Here is a 19,730-nt window from a genome sequence, read left to right as displayed (position 1 = left end):
CCTGCAGAGGTTCTGGGGCTGAGGGACTGGTTGGAGAAGAGGAAAAAGGAGAGGCAAAGACGACAAAATCACGGATGGGGAGGCGAGATCTGGACAGAAAAACCAGGGATTAGCCAAGCGGGAACCAGTGAAAACGAACGTGGAGTCCATTTTTTCTAGATCTGGAAGATGGAGATCTAAAAGGACTGAGCTGCTAGAGAGGTTGCTGGTGTGTGCGTTGTCCTCACCCCACTGCACCACTGCGCCCAGCACACTGTGGGAGACACCCAGGGAAAGTCCTTCAGTTATTTGTGGGAGTGAACTGCAGTGTGGCTGAGGCCTGGAGCGAACCCATGGTCAGTTTCCCCTGCCTGCAGCCCAGGCATAGCCCTGCGTTGGTTGTGCTCACACTCTGGGGGCAGCCTGAGTGCCAAGTGTGGTACTGACCTCACTAGCATTTAACCTCTGCGCCCCAGCTTCCTCTTCTGTGAAAGGACAGTAATGACAGTACCTACCCCACCGGGTTATGAAGATTAAATAGAATAATGTGTACGCAGTGTTTGTAGCAATGCCTGGCATCAAGCACTGGGTAAACAGTATCTATTATTATCAAAGGCCTTTATGACAACAATCATTCTTCAAACGGCCCTCCAGCGAACGCTGGGCGCAAACCCCACGGTAACGGGGACCAATGTTGTTAGAGGTTGAGGTTCCTGGTAGGTCCCAGGTGCCAAAAGGAAGAGCAGCCTTTGGGATGTGAGCCCGAAAACCATCGTGTTGGCTTCTGAAGCCCCCAGATGGGCATGGCAGGGACGCGGAAGCCCTCAGAACCGCATAGCAGGTGGCCGCCGTGGTGCAGCGCGCAGTCGGCCCTCAGCTCCCCTGCACCGGCGCGAGCTGCGGGCGCTGCCCACGTTAGGCTCTGTAGACACCAGACAGAAAAGGTCTTCCGGCCAGGGAGCGTGGGGAAACCCTGTGGGGCCGCGCCCGTCAGTGTCAAGGAAAAACAGAGAGGAAGGCCCTTGCCTCCAGGGCCCTTGCAGCAGAATTCTGCCCGGCCTGCCAGGAGGCCAGCGGGGCACGGGCTGAGGGTGCAGGATCCGGAGGGCGCCGCCCGCCCCTCGGGCATCGCGGGGCCCAGGGTCCGCGGGGCCTCTGAGCTGAGGCGGTCCAATGTACCCTTTGTCCTTCCTCAGATTCATTATGAAATCCGAGGCAGTCTGGGCGACTCCAGCGGCGTTCGCCCGCCGCAGCCTCTAGACCGCCGGCCACCCGCCAGCCACGCGCGCCCAGACTGGAGGGCGGCCGGGCGCTCGGCGGGGCGGGGCCTGCCGGGGGCGGGGCCTGCGGGCGGGGCGGGGCCGCGGGAGGGCGGGGCCGCGGGAGGGCGGGGCCGGCGCGGCGAGCGCACCAGCAGCATCCTGGCTCAGCCGTGGCGGTGGCGGGGGCGCAACCAGCGGGCCGAGGCGGCGGCGCCAGCGGCGCCTTAAATAGCATCCAGAGCCGGCGCGGGGCAGGGAGTGGGCTGCAGTGACAGCCGGCGGCGGAGCGGCCGGTCCACGGAGGAGGTGAGTGCGCCCGCCGTGCGGAGCCGCGCCTGCTCCCGCGGCGGTGCCCGGGCCCCGGCCGAGGCGTCGGCTGACGTTGCCCTTCAGGGCCGAGCCCGGAGCAGCGGCCGCCGCGGAGGCGCGTGAGCCACCCCAGGCTCGTGGGGCCGCGCCGCCTTTCCGGCCTCCTGCCCGCGGCCCCGCTTCCCTCGGCAGCCGGAGGCCTCCAGGGTGCCCGTGCTGCCGCAGCTTCCTGTGTCTGAGTCGCCGGCGGCGCGGGCGCGGGGCTGGTGCGCGGCCGGGGATGCGCGCGGGACCGACCCTTGTGTGTGCGGCGGCGGGGACCGGCCCGGCGAAGCAGCCGGAGGCCGCGCTTCGGCTGGGAGGAGGTGGCCCAGCTGGGCCGCTGACGTTGCCCTCGTCCGCGGCCCCCGCCTGCCCAGAGGCCGGGCTCGCGGGCGTTCGGACCGCGCGTGGGGCGAGACTGCACTCGCGCCCGCTGAGATGCCGGCCCCACGCAGCGCGCCGGCACGAGGCCCACAGGCAGCTCAGAGGCCGCTGCCAGAGGCAGACATTCTCTCGGTGACTCCAGAGGAGTGCCCGTGGCCCTTGCACTTGGCCGTGGAGTCATTGATCTGAGGAGTGCTGGCATTTTTTGAAATTGAGAAGCAAAGATGATGTCTGTCACCTGGCAGCGTAGACGGAGAGTGGCGGTAGATGACTTGAATGGACACGTGGATTCGAGTCTGGGGACAGGCGTTCCCCCAGTCAGTGCGTTGTGAGAGTGTGGAAACCCCTTCCCCACTCAGTCCAATTTCAAGGTTATGGAGCATAAGTAAGAGTGACCATTCTAAAAGCGTTCTCTAGTGCCCTGGCTAAGACTTTTAAGCTTCTTGGTGCAGGAGTGTCTAAAGTCCCGCGACTCTCACTGCCCTGTCTTTTGTTTTCTTGACCTTTGATTAGCGTTGAGAGAAACTGGTTAAATCTTGCAGTTTCTGCCACACATTTCACAACTTAACCTGTGATTGTCCCAAAGAAAACAATTATTGGCTTCTTGCTAGCAAAAAAATCAAAGGCTTCTGGTTGATTGTTTCTTTCTTTTTTTTCTTTTTTCAAGTGGACGTGGAAGGTTAGGCTGGCTAAAACTGAAAGTTTGAGTTGTAGGTCTGTGCTGGGTAGACTTGAGAAGATGGAGCTTTTTAAGGAACCGTTGCTCGCCATCAGATTGGAGCCAGACAGTGCAGTGTGATATAGTGGAAAAGGACCAGGTCTTGGGAGACTTACTTTCTTGTTCTGACTCAACTCGGAAAACACCTCCCTAGTCTGAGGCCCCCCTCCTTATATTTGTGAACAAACTACATTAGACTAAAATCTTTCATGAGTCCAAATTCTGTGACTAGAAAAATAAACTTGTTAGCAGCACACCTTATACCTCTCCCCTTTAAAATAGACATATTAAAGACTTCTGTTTTCTGAATTTACTGTAAACAGAATACTTAAAAAAGAAAATTACCCAGACAGGCGTGGTGGCTCACTGTAATCCCAGCACTTTGGCAGACCGAGGCGGGCAGATCACTTGAGGTCAGGAGTTCGAGACCAGCCTGACCAACATGGAGAAACCCTATCTCTACTAAAAATACAAATAATTAGCCAGGCGTGGTGGCATGCATCTCTAGTCCCAGCTACTCGAGAGGCTGAGGCAGGAGAATCGCTTGAACTCAGGAGGCAGAAGTTGTGATGAGCTAAGATCCCGCCACTGCACTCCAGACTGGGCAACAGAGCAGGACTCTGTGAAAAACAAAACAAAACAAAAAATTACCCTTCCCCACAATTATAAGCATTTTGACATGTTTCCTTCCTGTCTCTGTTGTTCCTATTTTGGCAGTATTTTTATTGTTATCGCAGGCAGCCTGACTGAAAAGAAATCTGGGCTTCTAAGTTTTTGGTATTTAGGAGGTAGATACAAGTGACCCATGCATGTAGGGATAGGTATCTATTTATACCATGCAGGTAGAGTTTTCATAGCCACCTCTTCTTTTGGGTGAAGTTTAGGCTAACTGAAAGTGTACCAGCATGCATGGTGTATGCAGAAAAATGAACATAATTCAGATTATGTGATAGTTTTCTCTTGTTGCCATTATATATAACCCAGGGCTTACCACAAACTGAAATTTCTTATGCATTGACATTTAGCATTTGATGTAAAATGACTATCTCAGAGTTGCTGCCACAAACACTGGTAAAACTGTCCCTACCTTCTAGCATGCTTAATGTCTAGGTCTTGCTACATCTTTTTTGATGTAACTGTTTTGTGGAAAATGGTTGTGTGTTTGGGGAGGCTTTTGAGAAAAGATAAGGTTGTCTTGTCATTATAACTGGGTATTTCTCCTCTCTCCCTTCCAGTTTCACTTGTCTGGAAATAGCAAGACTATAGGAGTAGTAATTTCTAGATATTTATAGTCAGTAACCTTAGAGGAATGTTTAGTTTTTAAGATCAATTGAATTTATTGTGTAAGTTTGCCATTTAAAACAGGTGCCCATTTGTGTTTACTGTCTCTTGTAACCAAACTCTGTTCAATTAGAATCCATTAGTAATGTTTTGTGGAGAGTCTTGTTTGGATGATGCAGTGCATGAGGCTCCTGTACTACAAAATAGAAAAGAAGTTCCTCTAAGGCAGCTCAAAGCTGTTGATATCCTGAAGCCTTTTTAGGCCTCCCTCTCTGACAGGCGGTGATCTGACAGGAGGTAGATAAAGGTGCCGGAGTTTTTAGTGAAGGTTGGCAGTCCAACTTGGTAGTCAGACAAACACATGATGGTCAAAAGTGCCTTTGACACTGGGGCCTGGAGAAGAATTCTCAGTGGCCAGAGCTGATCTGAAGCTGCAGGCAGTTGAGTTTGAGTTTCAACATGTTGGTACTTCAAGGGGCTTCTGAAAAGTTTTAAAGGAGCACAAGCCCTGAAGGAGTAGCTGAACTTAGTGAACTGGAGAAGGCAGGGGCAGTTTTACCAGGGTTTGTGGCAGCGACTCTAAGATTGTCATTTTACATCAAATGCTGAATGTCAATGCATAAGAAATTTCAGTTTGTGGCAAGCCTTGGGTTGTATATAATGGCAAGAAGAGAAAACTATCACATAATCTGAGTTATGTTCATTTTCTACATCATGACATTTTCACTTTCTTTTTTTTTCTTTTTTCCCAGATAAGGTGTCACTCTGTTGCCCAGGTTGGAGTACAGGCATGATCATGGCTCGTTGCAGCCTCTCCACCTCCCTGGGCTCAGTTGATCCTCCCACTTCAGCCTCTCCAGTAGCTTAGACTACAGGCGCACATCACTATGCCCAGCTAATTTTTATATTTTTTTCGTAGTGAAGCGGTTTTGCCATATTGCCCAGTTGTCTCGAACTCCTGGGCTCAAGCGATTTGCCCTCCTTGGCCTCCCCAAAGTGCTAGGATTACAGGCGTGAGCCACTGCACCCAGCCCACTTTCATGTTCTTTCATGTTAGAAACAACACAGTATTGATTCACTTATGACCTTTGAGGAATCAAGAGGGGCGGGTGAAATATTGGAGACTCCTTGAAGTGTGGCTGGCTTGGAGGGTGTCACCCTTGGACAAAAACTTAAGTGGAGGTGAGTAAGGGCCCTGCTCTCCTGTGCTGCCTGCCTTAGAAGGATGTGATCATCTGGAGGCAAATAGCTTGTTGCTTGAGGCCAGGAGTTCAAGACCAGCCTGGGCAACACAGAAAGACCCCATCTCTAGAAAAAAAAAAAGTAAAAACAATAAAATAAAATCTCAAAACTGGTGGTTCCATATAGGTGCCTGGGCTGATTCTCTTTATGAATTATTTGCTGGTCTTCAAGTTTAAATAAAATTCTGAAATCTGTCTAATATCTAAAAACCACTTGCCACGGAAAAGCTGTATTTGTTTTTCATATTTTAAGAGTCATACATACTTACTGGAGAAAATTTGGGAAATAGGAAAAATGAAGCTCTTCCAGAGATTAAATACTATTAACATTTTGTTATATTTCCTTCCAGTCTTTTTTCCCTATACAATAAACAAATTTTAAGCATACATTGTTAATTAAAGATTACAATTTTGACAATTTAACTTTATCACATAAGTTATGTTGTGGGCTTTTTTACACGTTGTTACATATTCTTCAAAAAATAAGTTCTGAAGATGACTGCATTATTTGCTGTATGGGCCATAATTTAGTTACTTCTCCCCATTTGTTGGATATTTTTCAGAACAGTTTACCCACCTTTGCTATATGTTTAAATACGTCTTTAAAAAATAAAAAATGTTCTGCTTTAAAACTCTTGAAATTAACAATAATTTGAAAAGTGTTTTTACTAATGAATAGGTTTAATGGACTTTTGGGTTCATGTATTCTAGTCAAAAGCAGTTGAAATAGGGATTTCACGGTTTGGAAAGAGAAATGGAAAGAAGTTAGGGCATCAGAGGAGGAAACGGGGCCTGCCTGTAGACCATTTCCTCATTCTGGAGGGGACTTCTGATAAATGTAGGCTCTATCCATTAGCACAGCTTTGGCTGCTATAGAAATGGGCACTTTCCCCTTAGGTTTGTTGTGGGAGAAATGTCCATATAAGAAGGACTGAAACACTCTGAATACTATTTATTCCTTTATTAAGCAGAGTCATGAGAAAGTGCTTCCGGAGCTAGTTTCTCCTTCAGGGTCCAGGTGTCTGCCACAAAGCAGGGCTGTGGTAGCTGACCGAGGTGGTAGCCACAGCCTGGACACGGCCAGGCTTAGGAACAGAGCAGTGATGAGAGCAGCAGACAGAGCCAGGTGCTGCTAAGCTTCTGATGGGTTAACTCATTAGTACCTTCAGTAACCCTGTAAGGTAGGTCCTGCTGCTATCCTTACTGTACACAAGATAAAGGAACAGGTGCAAAGATTAAGTTCCCCATACCAGAATTTGAACCTAGGCAGTCTGGCTTCAGGGTCTGTGCTCCTAATTGCTGGGCTCTACTGCCCCTCCAGAGCTAGAAGTTTCTCAGTCCGGGAGGGCCTAGAAAGTTCCAGGTTAGGCCAGGTGCGGTGGCTCACGCCTGTAATCCCAGCATTTTGGGAGGCCGAGGCGGGTGGATCACCCTGACCAATATGGTGAAACCCCGTCTCTACTAAAAATACAAAAATTAACTGGGCGTGGTGGTACGTGCCTGTAGTCTCAGCTGCTCGGGAGGTTGAGGCAGGAGAATCGCATGAACCTAGGAGGCGGAGGCTGCAGTGAGCCAAGATTGCACCACAGCACTCCAGCCTGGGTGACAGAGTGAGACTCTGTCTCCAAAAGAAAAAAAAAGAAAGTTCCAGGTTATACAGCTGGCAGTAAGACAGGAAGGACAGAGCTGGGTCTCCTTCGGTGTCACTGCTCCTTGATTTTACCCCCATCTCATTTACACTCTGCCTTGAATTATCTCTTTGTACCACTAGAGTGCTGAAAGAGACCACAAATTTTGATTCAGCTTGGCTCAGGGAGTGATAAGATCACTTGCTATGTAGCTGTGACTTTCTAGAGAATTAAAAAATAAAAGGCTTTGCCTGCCCTGGACATTGGTCTTGTAAGGCTGGAGAACAATTGAGACGCATGATTGGCCGGGTGCAGTGGCTCACGCCTGTAATCCCAGCACTTTGGGAGGCCGAGGCGGGCGGATCATGAGGTCAGGAGATCAAGACCATCCTGGCTAACATGGTGCAACCCTGTCTCTACTAAAAATACAAAAAATTAGCCAGGCATGGTGGTGGGCACCTGTAGTCCCAGCTCCTTGGGAGTCTGCAGGGATCGGAGGGGGGTGACTTGGCCAAGGTGACACAACCTGCCTGCCCCTCTGGCCATGCACACGTGTGGAGTTTGTTCCTGGGCCCTGTGCCTGTTCAAAGAATGGCTGGACGACGGTATTGCCCTTGGTTTCTGCCCTGAAGTCCAGTCAGTCAGCAGTTCTGCTTATTCTGACCCTCTCTGTGCAGTATTGCCCAACACACATGCATTTCCTCCTTGCCTTCTCAGTATTGCCATCGTGAACCAGAATTGTCACCTCCAATTTAAACAGTGAAGGCCTTTGTTAGGAAGAGGGGCAGGGTGCAGAGGGGGATGGTTGCTTTTTCTAAATCACAGCTCTGATCAAATCCCTCCTAAGCAGAAGCCTTCCAGGCTCCCCTCCATAAGGCTCCAGGTGTTTACTTACCTTGCCTGTCAGGGGCTTCTGCAGCTTGCTTCCTACCTGCTATCTCCACTCCTCTCCAAACCACCATATCCTGAGGCTTCTAGAAAGCAAACTCTGGCGGCATGGGGTTAATGGGTCTGTGTACCCAAGACACTGTACCTGGGTGCTGTCATCTGCCTGACTGACCTTCCTGTGTCCTGGTCCGATGGTGTCTTTGATCCTATAGCTAAGATCAAGACACTGAAAATCTCTAGACTCAAGTCTGTGCTTTTGCTGGGATAAAGTTTGTGTTGAGTACATCTAGGCTGGGTGTGGTAGCTCACGCCTGTAATCCCAGCACTTTGGGAGGCCAAGGCAGGTGGATCATCTGAGGTCAGGAGTTCGAGACCAGCCTGGACAACATGGTGAAACCCTGTCTCTACTAAAAATACAAAAATTAGCCAGGTGTGGTGGCAGGCGCCTGTAATCCCAGCTACTCAGGAGGCTGAGGCAGGAGAATCCCTTGAGCCTGGGAGGCGGAGGTTGCAGTGAGCCGAGATCGTGCCATTGCACTCCAGCCTGGGGTATAGAGTGAGGATCTGTCTCCAAAAAAAAAAAAAAAAAAGTACATCTAAATGGTACGATGCCCATGTCGGCCTATTTGGAATGCCATTCCTTGTCCCACAGAGCCCTGCTCCTCAGAGGCAGTTTTCCTGGAGTGACTCTCCCCTTCCTCACCTACGCTCACTGTCATTCAGCTGTAGATGCACCAGCGCTCATGCTAGTGGTTAAAATATCGAAATACTCCCATCCTGGCTAGAGAATAGCTGCTACCCAAGTGCCCCCCCCCTCATGTGGAAACTAAAGGGTTAATACATGGGGCAGTAGAGGAACTTTGGAGCCCTGTTTTGGTGCACTGGCCTGTGTCTTTTCTGGCTGGTTGGTGTCTGGCCGTACTGGCTATTAAATATTTTGATGAGCATCCCAGCCTCTGTCCCACGTGCATCTTTTCATGAGTGCACATCTGGCTTCCACAGATTGGCACCCCAGCCACACTCTAAGCTCTGGGCCCATGGGAGACCTAGTCATTGTCATCTCTGTGTTTTCAGCAGCGTTTAATACAGGGCCTTACCGCTAGTAAGCATGTAAGATTATCTAATGATGGATTGAGGGTAGGGCAGGTTCCGATGGTCAGATGTCCCATAGAAGGTGGTCCCTAACAAGAATATACATTGTAATGTTCCAGGTTTGTCTGTTCTGATACTGTGCAAAACGTAGATCTTATAGCCAAGATCAAGGCATCGAAAGTCTGTGGACCTAAGCCTGTGCTTTCACTGGGTGAAGTTTGTGTTTCGGAGTACATCTGAGGTGTTTCTTTCCGTGTAGTTTCAGTTGTGTTGGAGAAGCAGGTGGCTGTGGTCTTTGCAGGGTGTGAGAGGGGAGGAGATTAGTGTTGAGCTCCAGCTAATGTTACATAACTCTACTGTAGTCTTCCTTTACCTGGTATTCTTGTGTTCAAATTGCCCCTTGTTTCTGTGCCACTAGTGAAATGGTCAAATGGCTCATTGTTCCTTCTGTAGGACAGTTACCTACATTGCGCCTCAGGCAAGCTTCTGAGGCATCCCAGGGTGGGGAGCTGGCGGGGGACCTTATCTGTCAAGCAGCCCAGCCAGGCACCTCACAGTGGACGGAACTGAGTTCTTGAGGGGGTGGCTGAGCAGCCCAGACTCCCAGGTTAGACTCTGAAGACAGCCAGTCTGTGCTTTTCTCTCCTGATGTGAGTCAGAGGCAAACTCTGCCGATGCCAAGACCTCCCTAGAGTTCAGGCAGGGTGAAGATCCTTGTCCTTGGGGTCAGGGCTGAAGCTTCAGGGTGTCCAGGACAGACCTTCAGAGGAGGCCATCCCTGGAGCCTGGCGTGGGCCTCGGCCTCAAGCCTCTCTGTCCTGCAGAGAGGCCGGCTCAGTCTCTTCACCCTCTCAGGCAGGCCAGGCGACAGTCACCAGTAGCGTCCTGCTCTCTCTGGCATGCTTCCCTTCATCACTGGGTGATGCTGAGTGTCTTTTCCTCCCTCTTTGATGTGACAGTCCCTTTTTGCAGGCTTTTGCAGGCACTGTCCCTCTGCCTCCCAGGTGTGGCACGCATTTCAGGGTGCCTCCATTAGCAGTTTCATGCATTGTTGCCCATGGTGGGGAACAGATGGAGACACAAGGCAGGCAAGCCACCAAAGAGGCTGCAGGGCTGCTCAGGAGATGGAAGGACTGTCTCCAGAGTGGGGTGTATGCCCCATAGTGGCTGCCTAGACCATCCATTAGATTGTAGAATAGAATAGAAACATTAGAACTTCTATGGATAGTTATTTTTTGGCTATCTTTTAAATTCATATTTGTGTGTTTTCTAATGGTCAGAAAATACTTGCAGAATGTACATGTATATAGTTTATAGATAAAAGCATTTAATGTGAGGGGTGCATTTATTTATTGGGGTACATCATCAGAATTCTAGAGAACCAGAAAGTTAACTCCTTCTCTAGCACCAGTATCATGAGAGATCTCTGAATGCCATTTTTTAAAAAGGAAAGAATTTGTCAATTAAAGGGGAATAGAAACTGCTCTCTGGCTAGGTTGTGATTCATGTCAAATAGGCCTGTGACTTAAGGAGAGTCAGGTTAACTCCAGAGTATGTTTTGTCTCTGGTCCCAAAACTTAGCAGTGTGGAAGCCTCATTGGGATCAGGGTTTTATTTTTTTCTCTTTTGTTTACTATCATATCCCCTGAGGCTGGAGCTGACTTGCATATCCTCAATATTTGCAAATTGAATATATGGGCGTTTTTCTTGCATGATAATTAAGTATTATGCTGAGTTGGATGCTTCAAGTCAATATTCAGGTTGCCTCCTTTTGTTTAAACCTTTGGGCAGTTGGCAAGATGCAGCCTACATGCCAGTCAGTTTTACTGTCCTGCACATGATACCCCCACGCGGTAGAACCATAGAGCCGTGGAGGCCTCAGAAATGTCACCTGAGAGACAGGGTGTTGGGATGTAACTTAAAGTAATTTTTTAAGAAGTGGGTATAATGAAACAGCAAAATGTTGATCATTACTGAAGCTGAAGTTGGAGTCACGGGTACATAAAATATAGTTTTATTATACTTCTGTGTCTACTTTTGAATAGATTTGAATTTTCATAATAAATTTTAAGTGAAACATAAAGGGAATATAGAGACCCCAAACTAGTATCACCCATTCCGAGCAGCTAATGGCCGAACTGCATAGTCTCTTTTTCTTTCTGTCTTTTAAACACTGGTCATTATTCTATAATCTTCTGCAACTTGTTAGGTTTGTTTTGATTTTGGCTTCCCCAGAGCCAGTCACCTCTTTTTATAGTTACCTGAGCTCTTTGTGTAATTTTAGCTCATGTCTCGTGGTTGTCACCAGTACCTCTCTTCTCCTTCCCAATACGATGAGCTAAATCCTGGTTAACCTTTTCGCTATTTCACTTGTTGCTTCCTCCAACACCGCTGAGGTCTTCCACATAACAGGCACAATTCAGAGGTCAGAACAGGGTCCCATGTTTTTTGCAGGCTGTGTCCAGTCCTGGGGAACCTCATAGCCTGTGATTATCTTCTAGATTCCATTCATGTCTGCTTTTTTTTTTTCTTTTTGATGGCGTCTCTGTTGTCCAGGCTGGAGCGCAGTGGTGCCATCTTGGCTCACTGCCGCTGTGCCCCCCACAGGTTCAATAGACTCTCCTGCCTCAGCCTCCAAGTAGCTGGGACTACAGGTGTGTGCCATCACGCCTGGCTAATTTTTGTATTTTTAGTAGAGATGGAGTTTCGCCATGTTGGCCAGGCTGGGCTTGAACTCCTGGCCTCAGATGATCCACCCACCTCTGCCTCCCAAAGTGCTGGGTTTACAGGCATGAACCTGTAAACCTGGCCTCATCTCTGCTTTTTAAAGTAACAGCAGGTACCTGTTGAAATCTGTAAAAACTCAACTCAGACGTGGATTTCTCCAAACTCGTGAGAGGCTGATCTTCTTCTCCCTGGGCAGAGAGGTCTTTGTGTCCTGTCTTCTCACCCGTGTCCTGCTAAGCCATTTCTGTGGTTATCAGTCTCTGAAACCTTGGTCTATTTTAAGAGGTGTGAGTAACTCTACCCAACCTTTGCCCTTTTTAACCTTCTTATCCAGGTCACTGATATGTGATAGCTGTGACCTCTGCGAGCTGTGGGGTGGTGTGGACTCCTTGAAGACAAGGACTGGGTCTTGCTCTTCCCAGTTTCCCACCCCAGGCCTGGGTCCTGGAGGGGACAGGAGGGCTCTGTGAACTAAACACCCACTGGGTGAGGGCGAGCCTCCTTTAGCCAGCTGCTTCTTACTCAGCCAAGACATTGACAAGAATGCTGTCATGGGAGAGAGAGAGGCAGAGGCTCCTGACGGTTGCCTTACAATGCGGCTGCGAGTCCCCAGCCCACCTGCCGCTCCTTCAGGGCCTCCTCCCTGCCTCTTTGCTCGCAGCACTGTCTGGCTGTTGCTGGTGTTTCTCCACCCAGTTCTGTCTCTGCCTGTTCAGACTTGGCCTGGTTCCACCCTCAGCTCTCTGGACAGCCCTCCCTCGGATGCCTGGTGCATGCGTACTGTTTTCTCCCTCCCCTAGATTCCTGGAGCACCAGGGCCCTACCTGCCGTGGTTATCAGATCTGTCTTCTGTAGCTCTGTTAACTCTTGCAGGTGTGTTTGTCTTCATTGATATCCTAAACTTGCTGAAGGCAAAGAAAACCTTGTAAGTACTTTATCCTCAGGCTTTCTGATTGTCAGGAACTAAGGAGAGTTGGTTATCCCCCTGGAATGTTCAGAGTGTTGCTTCTTTTTTTGTGGTGTGACTCCTTTTTCAAAGAGGCATGAAAGTGGAAGTGGCTCACATAGCAGGTCAGTGGCTGAGCTGGGTCCAGCGTGGGCAGACGGGGCAAAGCATAGCTACATATTTTCCAGGAGGGGTTTATATCCTATCTGTCATTCTGTTCTGAGGACAGGTCACTACCTAAATCCTTCGTGGAGCAGGTGGGAAATACATAAATACAGGAGGACATTAACTGACCTGACTCACTTATAGCTTCTTTATCTGGAGAAACTTTCAAAAATACAGCTAATAGTTAGGATGGCAAGTTTTATATTAATTTTTCCATAGTAAAAAATTGGGAAAAATACAGCAACATACAAAGAACAACAACATAGTAGTAAAAACACCCATAGACTCGCCACATAGAATTGAAGGTTTTAACATTGACTCTTTTCTTCATATGTCACTGTTCCCTGGGGCTTTTGGGTATTAGGTGGAAACTTGATTGTTTAGTCCTGGACGCCAGGATTGTGTGGCCATCTTTTCCCTTCTCTTACATAGTCTTGGAGAAGCTACCATGATGTTCATGATGGAAAGAGGCGTAGCTCTCCTCTGTTCCCACTCTCCTTTTTTTTTTTTTTTTTTTTTTGAGGCGGAGTCTCGCTCTGTCGCCCAGGCTGGAGTGCAGTGGCATGATCTCGGCTCACTGCAAGCTCCGACTCCCGGGTTCATGCCATTCTCCTGCCTCAGCCTCCCGAGTAGCTGGGACTACAGGAGCCCACCACCATGCATGGCTAATTTTTTTGTATTTTTAGTAGAGACGGGGTTTCACCGTGTGAGCCAGGATGGTCTTGATCTCCTGACCTCGTGATCCACCCGCCTCGGCCTCTCTAAGTGCTGGGATTACAGGCGTGAGCCACCGTGCCCGGCCATACATGTTCATATTCTGTTTATTTCCATAGTCACCACGGGAAGATGGGAATATCCTGACTTTGGGCAGAGCACCTGAGAGGACCCCAGGATCTAGGTACCTTCTCTGCGTGCAGTTTCTCAAACAAGTGGAGCTTCCTCTCCATCCATGGCCCTCGGAGGAGGAAAGTGCCTGCATAGCTTGGGGCCAGCTCTGGCTACTGTGAAAGGACATTTGATCCTCTCTGCTGTTCAGTTGTGCTCTCTTCTCCTGGTGTGGTCTCTTGCTTCAGGGCTTACTTTGTGGTTAGCTGAGTCCAGTAAGGTGAAGAGTCTTCTGGATTATTTCCGTGGCAAAAAGCCTTTTATTTCCTTCTTTAGCTTTCGTAATAACAGGCCCTGCTTGTCTTGCCTAATACCCTTAGAACATGCTGTCATGTTCTTCAACTTGCGGTCATAGAGACACAATTCCGACTCTTCCTGTGCTGAACATCAGCTGAAATAACATGCCGTATTGATCCAGTTCATGAGTGAGAAGTTTAGTCTACACAAGCCTTTTCTGTCTTGCTCTTTGCAGAAGGATTGCGTCAGCCTAAAAAGCGGATCTTTTTGTCTCCATCCGCTGCCACAAAGCTGTTGACGGAGGCTATCTGCCCAAGTCGGCTGCCTTCTCTAGCTCTTATCAGTAAACTTCTCTGCCTCATTGTGACATATCTACAACAGTTGCTTAGCCTTATTCAATCAGTATTGGAAGACAAGTGGAATCATCTTTCTTCTCATAGGAAATTTTTTGAATGGAAACTTGCCCTCTTAAATATGTACCGCCAAAATTTAGCCCTGCTGTCCCATGCAAAGGCTGTACATGACCTGGATGTCGTCATGGGGCATGTCCTAACTATAATCATCATTTTCTCAAGTGGATGTACATGACAGATCTTTGCAGCTGTGTGTGAAGAGAGAAGGGAGGAGAGCTATATGTTTTGTTTTGTTTTGTTTGCTCTGGAGAATGTTGGGCATATCCTGTTGTCAGCATTCCGTACATCTCAGGTGGCTGCCCACTAGCTCTGTGTTTCTGGGAGCATTCTCCTCACTAGAGCCCTCGCATGGGACTCTGGATCTTGTGCTTGAGTCTTGTCTGTTTCCCTGGTTTGGAAGATTCTCTTTTCTGTCATAGAAAACTCACAGAAGTTGGAGTCCAGCCCTGGTATGGGGCTCTGGGCTCAAGCCTTTCTGATATTTGCTGTTTTACTTAAGAAAAGTACTTATTTGATCTCTTCCCTTCCCCCGGGGCAGCCTTGATTTGTTTTAAATGAATCATCAGTCGTCTGTCCAAATCTCACTGTATCTCAGCGTCTTCTAAAGACACTAGCCCTTAGAGTTGACGGCAGTCTTGGGCTGACATTCTACATAAGTGAAACAATTTGAGAAATATAAAACATGATCAAAATAAGAGCAAGAGAATATTTTTATGTCCCCTTTAAATCAGTGGCTCGCACCCTGTTCCTTTTCCCCCAGTCAGCCAGGAGATGTTCTCTACTCCTTTCTGCTGTGCTGTATAGGAGTCTGCTGGCGGGTAGAAGGAGACTACTGAAGTTGGAAAATGCTTAATACCCCCTTTCTTTTTGGAGAATCACTGTTCTATGAATATATCCTCCAGGGACTTGCCGCAGAGACACAGTCAGAATCACAGAGGGTCTGACACGGTCAGAATCACAGAGGGTCATTCATGACTCAGTAGCTGTTTGTTAAGCACCTGTCCTTGGCTCGGGACTGTGTTAAGAACCAAGGGCATATAAAGACAGATGGGAGGAGACCCTGGCTGGGGAGAGGAAGAAGCATCTACATAGGTACTAAGTACCACTCGCTGTAAGTGTAAGACAGGAGGTGCTAAGTACCACACAGGGGTTACAAATAAAGAAGTCCTGGAGTTCAGAGGAAAGACTGATTGCTTCTCATAGAGGGGATTGTGTAAGATTTCTGGGTGGTTGTGGAACCGCCGCCTCCTCCCACATGAAGGAGGGCCCTGAGGACCCTGGAAGGTTGGGCCGGTTGCTCACAAATCACCCTCCTGTCTCCTCCTCCCAGTGTCTCTTCAGTGTTTTGCCATTCATTCTCAGGCTCAAAATTTACTTCCTTTTGTCCATTTGTATCCACTTAAGCAATTTTTAAAAATAATTAAACTTTTTTTATTGTGGTAAAATATATATAACATAAAATTTGTCATGCTAATCATTTTTAAGTATACAGTTACACAGTGGTATGAAGTACATTCATAGGGTTGTATAACCATTACCACCATCTAGTTCCAGAATGTTTCATCATCCCGAATTGAAACTCTGTACCCGTTCAGCAATAACGCTCATTCCTCCTCCCCCTGCCCAGCCCCCAGTAACCTCTCTGCTGCTTTCTGTCTCTGTGAATTTGCTGATTCTAGGTACCTCCTAGAAGTGAGATCATGTAGTATTTGTCCTTTGCTTCATCCATGTCATGGCATGTATCCAAATTTCCTTCTTTTTAAAGGTTGGATAATATTCCATTGTATAGACTACATTTTGATCCGTTCATCTGTTGTTGGAAATTTGGGTTTGAATCCTGGGCTCTTAAAGCATTGTGCAGCTGGGTGCGGTGGCTCACACCTGTAATCCCAGCACTTTGGGAGGCCAAGGCGGGCAGATCACAAAGTCAGGAGATAAAGACCATCTTGGCTAACACGGTGAAACCCCGTCTCTACTAAAAATACAAAAAAAAAAAATTAGCCAGGCATGGTGGCGGGTGCCTGAAGTTCCAGCTACTCAGGAGGCTGAGGTGGGAGAATGGCGTGAACCCAAAAGGCGGAGCTTGCAGTGAGCCGAGATTGCGCCACTGCACTCCAGCCTGGGCGACAAAGTGAGACTCTGTCTCAAAAAAAAAAAAGCATTGTGCATCGTGGCTTGTCATTGTCAGTGTCACCTATGCCCTCTGTTTAGACTTGAACACCCACACATGACTGGGCTGATGTGCTCAGCTCTTGAGGTCTGTGGGCTTTGGCTTCAGACCCAGGCACTCATCCTGTTCTCATGTGGGACTAGGGCAGGACATTTGACTCCTGTACAGTTTCCTGATCTTTGAGCTGAAGGCAGTAACAACCCCGTGCAGTAAGGACTGTGACGAGGACGCATTTAGCCCTGTGCGCAGTCCCTTAGCACAGCAGCTGACACACGGCAAGTGCTTAAGCACAGTGGCTCCTAACAAAATCATAGCTAAGCCCATTTCCCCAAACATCTTCCTTCCCCTTTCCTATCCTATCCTAGCCTATCCTATCCTATCCTATCCTATCCTATCCTATCCTATCCTATCCTAGCCTATCCGCTTGAGCCCTATCGTTTGTTCCAGATTAATGTGCGAAAGTGCGAGCCCTGAGGTCAGGAGGCACTTCTAGTAGCCTTGTCTCTGTCCCTGGGGCATGAAGGATAGCTCATTTTCCCAGATGATTCTCATTTGTCAAGGACCAGCTCAGCTGTGCCTTCTCCATGCAACCCTCCCTAAGAGCAAATGCTCCCTGTCAGAATTCATTTTGCACTTACTGCTACTCTGTTATCCACTATTTTGTGTATACATTTATGTTATGTCTTTTAATTCCAAGCCCAATATAAGATTCCTGTCCCAATATAAGATGAAAGTGTCCCAAAATTCTCCTTCAGCCTTCCTAGTTAAGTCTTACCAAGGCTGTCATAGTATGAGGTGCTCTCAGCCCCTGTATTTGGAGCGGCCTCGGGGAGAGAAGGCACCTTGTCCTGAAACTGTCTCTACCAGTCCTAGTCATGGGTCCTTGTACAGGTCAACTAGCTGAATTCGACTCTTTCTACAGCAAATGTAATGCTAGCTGGGTAATTATTTCTTACGGTTTCACCTTACAAAGGCAAATGTTGGTTGTTACTGTAAAAAGTGCATTTAAAAATCAGTTTAAAAAGCAATAAATAGAGTATGAGGTTTAGTTTGATAAATGTGGACCCATAGGACAAAATTTCTCCTGTTCTGATGTCATTCAAGTGTGTTCTTGTGACTTGGGAGAATTTTGTCACTAGTAGCACATACATGACTTCAAAAACTGCTTCAATTTCAACACCTTCAGTGGAAGAGGAAAATGTGAATGTATGCCACAGAAAACCATTCGACGCCTCAAAAAGTGGCTGTAGAGATGCCCCAAAGCCTGTTCGAAGATGCATATTCAAAGAACTCAAATAACGTATTAATGAAATGTGGTTTATTTATTTGTTTACTTTATTTTTATTTTTTTTGAGACAGAGTCTCGCTCTGTCGCCCAGGCTGGAGGGCAGTGGCGTGATCTCGGCTCACTGCAAGCTCCGCTTCCCAGGTTCACACCATTCTCCTGCCTCAGCCTCCCAAGTAGCTGGGACTACAGGCGCCCGCCACCACGCCCGGCTAATTTTTTTTTGTATTTTTAGTAGAGATGGAGTTTCACCGTGTTAGCCAGGATGGTCTTGATCTCCTGACCTCGTGATCCGCCCGCCTTGGCCTCCCAAAGTGCTGGGATTACAGGTGTGAGCCACCGCGCCCGGCCTAATGAAATGTGAATTTAAAACAGTATTTCTAAAGTAATTTAGTTCTTCATGTGATTTAACTGGAGATGTAGTTTAATGAATACAGAAACTGCTATAAGATATTTCACCCTGCATCCTAAAAATTTATCTGTTCAAATTCGACATATTGTGTTTGAGATCTCTTTATTTTGGGGGGCATATATGATATTTGTGACCAATGTGAATGGTTGAGGTATGGTCCTCATTTTACTGGTTAACAGTTCAAAGCTTTGTGTCTCACTCTTTCTCTGATAACTTTATAAGGGGATGGGCAGGGAGTGGTTTAAGTGTAGAAGTATTCAGCTGGACTTGAATATTTCAATAAGTCAGATTAATAAAATCAGGGCATCTGCTTTGTTTCTTCTTTTTACGTCCTTAGGAAATTCAATTGGTGATCTATAAGATCACTTTAATGAAAATTAAGTGGGTTTAAGATTTATTATACTTAATTGGGAAGAAAAAGCCACAAGGCAGTGGGTGGGAATAACTGACTCCCTGTGGAACCACTTGCATGTTTGTTATGGGATCCCAAAGTTACCCCAAATCTTTCTCCTGATGCTCAGAGTGAGGAGATGGGCCCAGAGCAGTGACCACAGTCAGGGAGATCAGTGGGATAGGGTTTGGACAGCAACCTCTGCTTTCCTCTCCAGCTGGGAGACTGGCATCTCTTTTGAGCTGCTGTACCTCCCCCTCTCTAGGGAGAGCCTGACTGCTCTTTTGGTTCAAAAGGGAATGGCTTAAGCAAATCTAACTTTAGGGAATTTGCCAAGCCAGGGTTAAGGAGCACGAATCCAACAGGTTTGGAGTGGTGCTTTGAAAGAGCAGCAAATGGCCTGGCTGCTGCTCTCTTGTTCCTCCCTGAAGCCTGAGCTCTGCCCAGCTAGTGAAGGACAAAGGGGGCGCTTTCAGCCTCTGTAAATAGCCTATTGTACAAGGGGAGGAGGCGGGGCACGGAATGGTAGCATCTTGCCAGCTTGGGTTGCTGCGTTAAGGAAAGATGTCAGGCTTTCTTAATTTGCCACTGCAGGGGCAAGGGTGTTATTTATGTGGGTTTGTTTGAGGGCTGCATTCCTAGTGAAGTATTCCATCAAACTGCCATTATTCATCTTGATGAAAGCTTGAGGAACTTTAGAAGGAGAGAAACATCCAGACCACCCGGTTTTTGGTTTCTAAATGACATGAAGAGAATACAATGTTAATGTAAGTAAAAGTTTGCAGAACTGCAGAGGCAGTGTGTGTGTGTGTGTGTATGTTTGTGTATGTGTATCTTCAAGAGAATGATGTCCTTGTGAGTCACCTCTGGCCCTGAGCCACTATTTTCATGGTACAAATAAAATGGTGAAGAGGTGAACCTTTGTGTATAGTGGGCCTTGAACTCACCACGTGTTCAGAGGCCAGGGTGATGCAATAAATGCTAACGTTTTTGTAAGACATTGAGCATTTAGGTGGACCTCAGGAGGGAGCTGTCATAATACCTGGGAGTGTGAGTACTGGAAGGACTTTAGAAACCTGACCTCATGGTTCCTAACCTGGGTTGGGCTAAAGGAGACTTGTGATAGTTATGTGTGTTCTCAGGGGAGAGGGTCAGTGGCTTAGCAGAGTTAAGAATTATTAGCATAGGTTGGATTTAGAGTCACATTGGTTGGTGTCCCGTTCTTGACTAACATCCTGGGGAAGGCTTATAAGTCTCTGGCCTTGGTTTCTTCCT

General features: G+C 47.8%; 1 protein-coding gene across 13 annotated transcripts in view; it reads left to right on the top strand.

Annotated features, from left to right (window-relative positions):
• Positions 1-623: 623 nt before the first annotated feature.
• The window catches only part of ACSL1 (acyl-CoA synthetase long chain family member 1), a 71,459-nt gene continuing 52,352 nt past the window's right edge, over positions 624-19,730 (top strand). For 2 of the 13 annotated variants that reach the window (XM_034959494.3, XM_034959490.3), the window contains exon 1: positions 1,361-1,547. The gene's annotated coding sequence lies outside the window, so the exon portion shown is untranslated. Of the gene's footprint in view, positions 924-1,360; positions 1,548-15,180; positions 15,309-17,892; positions 17,982-18,974; positions 19,223-19,730 lie in introns of those variants that run through there. The other 11 variants (XM_055112052.2, XM_055112048.2, XM_063604021.1 and 8 more) reach the window with 9 other exon arrangements.

Source organism: Pan paniscus, chromosome 3, assembly GCF_029289425.2.
Source record: "Pan paniscus chromosome 3, NHGRI_mPanPan1-v2.0_pri, whole genome shotgun sequence".
Lineage (NCBI taxonomy): Eukaryota > Metazoa > Chordata > Mammalia > Primates > Hominidae > Pan > Pan paniscus.
Note: the sequence above shows the minus strand (reverse complement) of the source record. Positions and strands in the feature narration are given on the sequence as shown.